This window comes from Scyliorhinus torazame, chromosome 14 (genome assembly GCF_047496885.1).
Source record: "Scyliorhinus torazame isolate Kashiwa2021f chromosome 14, sScyTor2.1, whole genome shotgun sequence".
In the NCBI taxonomy this organism is placed as follows: domain Eukaryota; kingdom Metazoa; phylum Chordata; class Chondrichthyes; order Carcharhiniformes; family Scyliorhinidae; genus Scyliorhinus; species Scyliorhinus torazame.
The window spans coordinates 42768040-42774226 of NC_092720.1; the positions used below are offsets into that span (position 1 = coordinate 42768040).

Consider the following 6187-nt stretch of genomic DNA (forward strand, 5'->3'; position numbering starts at 1 on the left):
TGTGCGTAGATCTGATTTACTGGGCGGATATAATGTCCTTTTAAATGTTCGCTGCATCAAAGTCTTCCACCTCCTCGATGAGGGTGTAGATCCCAGGGCTTGCCCTTGAGTGCAGGAGATGCAGTTTCTGCTCCCCCGAGGGTGTGCCTCCAGCCGTCCCAAGGTAGCCTTTGAAACATGCCAGCCAGTGCTTGAAAATCGCCGCTGAGTTCGCCGCGTGGGGACTGAGTTGCAGACACTCCAGCTTGATTCTGAGATCCATCCTTTGTACTTAAGTCTAGTCTATTAAATTGATATACGATCAATAACTACTAAAACGAGGTTTAGTAGTTATTAGCACAACTGAAGGAGTTAATAGACTAGAACTGTTCCCCAGCAGCTCAGGTAGAGAATGAGGGCTGCTGGGACGGCACTGATTCTTATACCCCGCCTATCAGGGCGGAGCAACATACTATACAGCCAATGGTAAACCCCCAGGTTTAACCAATGGAACTTCAGCCTCTCGGGTACTGCAATACCTGATAATACCACATTACCAAGAGGTGCAGGAAGTGGTCATTTCCTTGCAACACCCAGTTTCCAGGATTCTATTAAGTTATTTATGTCATTCTCAAGGTTATCCATTGGTAGATTACAGCAACTTACAATTTGTGGTTGAATTCTTTGAGCAAGTGACTAGCTTGGTGGATGACCCACACAGTGACATTTTTACAAATCCTTTCAATACAATGTCGCATAATAGGCAGGAATTATTCCACATCGCCGGGGCAGCTTTGGAGGCGGGGAGGTCATTTACTTGGCTAATGGATAATGGGGGGTTTGTGGGTAACCTTCCTGACCTTTCCCAACCTGCAACCAATTGCTGCCCTTAATGTCTACTTGGATCTCATAATAATAAAATCTTTATTGTCACAAGTAGGCTCGCATTAACACTGCAATGAAGTTACTGTGAAAAGCCCCTAGTGGCCACATTCCGGCACCTGTTCGGGTACACGGAGGAAGAATTCAGAAATATCTAAACTGGCTAACAACATGTCTTTCAGGAATTGTGGGAGGAAACCGGAGCACCCGGAGGAAACCCACGCAGACACAGAGAGAACGTGTAGACTTCGCACAGACAGTGACCCAAGCCGGGAATTGAATCTGGGACCCTGGCGCTGTGAAGCATCAGTGCTAACCACTGTGCTACCGTGCTGTCGCCCATCCACCAACTACTGGTATTAAACCAGCGGCAAGCAACATATCGCAATGAGGGGAACCCAAATAGAAAACCCCAGTTGTTTGCTTTGTGTCAAGAACTCAGTGTCTAATTGAGAGAACCAGGGGAGCGCCCATAGAGAGCCACCCCCTGCCCTTTCTGCTGACCCCTCTTCATGGCATCCATCCCACCTCACCTTTTGGCCTGGAGTCCAGTGCTGACCCTAGGCCTCTCTTGAGCAGGTGCCATCAGCAGTCTCCTTGGAAGGATGTCTTCCCCCGGGGTTCCTGATCCCAAGGAAGGGTGTAGGTGAGGAACAGGAGGGGCCCGAGAATAGATCACTGAGATCTCTGTAGGTAACAGTGGCTACTAAAGCAGGTCACATTCTATGGTGAAAAGTTCAGCTCCTGATTTCCCAAAGCCTTTCCACCACTTATGCTCCAAATTGTTGGTAAAATGGCTTTGGCCCTAAAATTCTTACTTCCAGAAGATGATCTCAAAAGTCACACAACTATGGCAAGCCATAGTGCACAAATTAATTTCTCCAAACATCCCCCTGTTCATAAAAAAACAAAACCAATTGCATGTACTAAGACTTGCAAGTTCCTCACCTGCATGGGCTCTTCATAAAATCATTATGCATGAACAAGAAACTGTTGGTTCATTTAAGTCTTTTTGTCTGTCTTTCTTGTGTCACCATCTTGTGTCACCATCTTGAGCAAATTCACACAGGACTGTGAGGTTCGTGATGTTGTAGGTCGCGCCAGTGTCGGTTTGATAATCAAGATCATTATCCAACAACTCGCCAGTAAAAATCTTTGTAAATTTGCTGTTCTTCTTTCCAGCAAAACCAATGGTTCAGATCCTTGCAGCTAGAGCATTGTTTTCTCCATGTTGCAGGTGCTTCCTTTTCTTTTGTGCTGTGTCCTCCCCAATATTTACATCCAGTACTCTGGCCTTGACCTCCCTAAGAGCCCTTCTATAAATTGTCCTTCCCATTTGTGCTGGGAAGGTCTGCACTGCTTCTCAGCATAATGCAAAGCTTTGCCATTTCTCCCATCAATGCTCCTCAGAGCTTGTTCATATGTCAGTAGCATTCTTATATCAGCAGACGTGTTCTCATGGCAGGATTGCTTGTTCCTAAAATAATCCTATCTCGGATCAGATCAAACTTCAGTTGCCCAAACTCACAAGATTCATCTATATGTCTCAATGCAGACACATACAGATCAATAATCTCCTGTTCTTCCTGAGCTCTGATGTTGAACACATAGCGTTCATATACAACATTGTAGAGAATTCAAGGTGGATCTTCAAGGCCTCCAAAATTTCACAATACTGGCTTTTCTACTCCTCATTGAGGTCTAGGGTTCAATTCAGCTTGTAGCACTTTCTCCAGTATTGATAACAGCAGGGTACTCTTGTGTTTAATTCAGCGGTAACCCCATAATTCTGACATTGAGTCTGGAAGAATTTCCAGTTCAGTCTCAAATATCTTTTTATCTCCAAGGAATAGGTTCTAGAATATTCAATACCATATTGAAAATCTGAAAAAATGAAATGAAAATCGCTTATTGTCACAAGTAGGCTTCAAATGAAGTTACTGTGAAAAGCCCCGAGTCGCCACATTCCGGCACCTGTTCGGGGAGGCTGGTATGGGAATTGAACCGTGCTGCTGGCCTGCCTTGGTCTGCTTTCAAAGTCAACGATTTAGCCCTGTGCTAAACCAGCCCCTGGCAGTCCATGTCCTGCACAAAGCGGAGACTAAAGGTTTTTCTTTATCTGTTTTGTTTACAGCTCTCTTACAGCTATGAAAATTAACTCAATCTCAGCTGCACACTCCTGACACCATGGGCGACATTCTCCTACCCGCCCCGCCACATTTCTGCCCCGACCGGCCGGCGGGAGTCTCCGTAACACCAGCCGGTCAATGGGGTTTCCCATTGTGGGGCAGCCCCACGCCGTCGGGAAACCCCCGGGCGCCGGCAGAACGGAGACTCCCACCGGCGGAGAATGACGCCCCATGATCCATACAGTGGGTAAAATGGCCTCTGCACTACACTAAAACTTTTACCCACAAATGATAGCATCAGAAGTCACATGACTGTGGCAAGACACAATGCACAAAGCCAACAGTGCGCAAACGTATTACTCCAGACAATCTCCAGGGGCTGCCAGAGACACTGACGCAGGCGTCGATCAGGCTAATCCCGAAGAAAGGGAATGATCCCGGACTGTGGGTCATATAGGCCCATTTTGTTGCTGAACACAGATGTGAAGGTGTTGGCTAAGTTGATGGCAGGAAAGATGGAGGGATGTGTGCCAGGGGTGGTTGAGGAAGACTAAGGGTTTGCAAAGGGCAGCTCTCTATTAGGAGTATGTTAAATGTGGTCATGACGCCGTCGGTGGGTGCCGGAGGTCATTGTCTCTATGGATGAAGAGAAGTCTTTTGATTGGGTGGAGTGAACGTATCTATTTGAGATCCTGGGTAGGTTTGGGTTTGGCTCAAACTTCATGGCATGGGTGTGCCTGTTATCTGGAGCTCCGGTGGCGAGTGTATGTATGAATGCGACGAGCTCATGGAGGATTGGGCTGCCCAGGGGTACGAGACAGGGGTGCCCACTGTCGCCATTGCTGTTCATGCTGGTGATCGAGCCATTGGCAATGTCCCTCAGGGGGCCAGGGGAGTGTCAGGGCATTGTGAGGGGGAATAGGGAGCACCGGGTGTTGTTGTATGCAGACGATCTGTTGTTGTTTGTGTCAGATCCGCTGGAGAGTATGGGTAGGACCATGGGAATATTGGAGAGGTCCGGGGCCTTCTCTGGGTATAAGTTAAATGTCGGGAAGAATGAGGTGTTTCTGGTACATGCAGTGGGGCTAGAGGCCAACTTGGAGTTGTTGCCATTCAAGGTAGCTGGGGAAAGGTTCAGCTGTTTGGGGATTCAGGTGACAAGGGAATGGGCTACGATGCACAGGTGGAATTTGACAATGTTGGTGAAGGAGATTAGGGGGAATTTTAAGAGATGCAATACATGATACCTAACACTGGCAGGGAGTGGTAAAGATGAATGTGCATGGCACGGTAGCACAGTGGTTAGGACTATTGCTTCACAGGTTTGATTCCCGGCTGGGTCACTGTCTGTGTGGAGTCTGCATGTTCTCCCCGTGTCTGCGTGGGTTTCCTCCAGGTGCTCCGGTAATTTGGACATTCTGAATTCTCCCTCCGTGTACCCGAACAGGCGCCAGAAGGTGGCGACTAAGTGCTTTTCACAGTAACTTTATTGCAGTGTTATTGTAAGTCTACTTGTGACAATAAAGATTATTGTTACTATTATTATTGCTGCCAAGGTTCCTGTTTGTTTTCCAGACTCTCCCGATCTTTCTCCCGAAGGCCTTTTTTCGGATATTGGAAACGGTGATCTCAAACTTTTTATGGGCAGGGAAGGTATGGAGGGTAAGGAGACAGGCAGCATTGTCAGGCTTTGCTCTCTTCCAGACCCATCAGGCAGAAGTCTGAAGACCCGCACATCCAGACATAGGAACAGCTTCTTCCCCACAGCTACTTGACTCCGCAATGACTCTCCCTTGGACTGATCTATTCCCTGTAAGAACACTATTCACGACGCCCTATGCTGCTCTTGTTTGGCCTTGTTCCGCACTGTAACCAATCACTATTTGTTGATGCACCACTATCAATGTACTCTGTCAGTTATTCTTTTGTCTACTATGTGCATACTGTGTTCATTCCCGCGGCCGCAGAAAAATACTTTTTACTGTGCTTCGGTACATGTAACAATAAATATCAACCAATCAATCAATCAGAGGCAGAAAGGGGAGTTGCTGCACTACTATTGGGCAGCGAATGTGGAGAAGGTGAGACGATAGTGGGGGGGGAAGGGACAGAGTGGGTTAAGATGGAAGAGGGGTCCTGCAGTTTGAGGGTCATGGTGATGGCTCCGTTGCAGTTAACTCTGGGGACATGTACAGGGAGCCTTGTAGTACAGTCGACGGTCAGGGTGTGGAATCAGCTGAGGAGGCATTTTAAGTTGGTGGGTTTTGACACCACTGTGCGGGAACCACAGGTTTAAGCCGGGGGAGATGGATGGGATGTATGGGAAGCGGAGGGAGGCGGGACTGGAGAGGGTGAGAGACTTGTATCTGGAAGGGTCGTTTGCGGATCTGGATGAACTGCAGGAGAGGTTTGAGTTGCCGAGGGGGAGTGAAGGGGAAAAAATGTACAAACTGTGGATTGTGAGGCTGTGAAGGAGGTTGTTGTATATGTTACTGTTTTGCACCTGTTAGTAATAAAATACATTTTATTTTAAAAAGGTAACCATTTATATGTTGTCCATCATGGCGCAGTGATACTGTCACTAGATGAGTAATCCAGAGGCTCAGGATTATGCCCAGGGGACAGATGTTCAAATCCCACCATGACAGCTGGTGGAATTGGAATTCAATTTATAAAATGCACAGGAAAACTTGACTCGGTAATAGTGACCTCATAGCAGTCTTCGAGCACTGTCAGAAACCCATTGGGTTCACTGATGACCTTAATGGAAGGATATCTGCTGTCCTTATCTGGATCTATAGGTCTGGCCCATATGTGTCTCCAGACTTACAGCAATGTGATTGACACTTAACAGCCCTCTGAAATGGCCTTGGCATTCACAGTAATTAGGGATGGGCAACAAATGTTGGCTTTGTCAGCGATTTCCAAATCACATGAAAGAATAAAGATTCTGAGGAGAAGGGATATGAATGAGCAGCACGGTGGCGCAGTGGTTAGCATTGCTGCCTCACGGCGCCAAGGTCCTAGGTTCGATCCCTGCTCTGGGTGACTGTCCGTGTGGAGTTTGCACATTCTCCCCGTGTTTGCATGGGTTCCGCCCCCACAACCCAAAGATGTGCAGGGTAGGTGGATTGAACACGCTAAATTGACCTTTAATTGGAAAAAGTTAATTGGGTATTCTAAATTTATATTTTAAA

General features: G+C 47.2%; 1 long non-coding RNA gene across 1 annotated transcript in view; it reads left to right on the forward strand.

Moving 5' to 3' along the window:
- LOC140389670 (uncharacterized) overlaps positions 1 to 6187 on the forward strand; it is a 114248-nt gene that overhangs the window by 70219 nt on the left and 37842 nt on the right. The gene's annotated exons all lie outside the window — the stretch shown is intronic.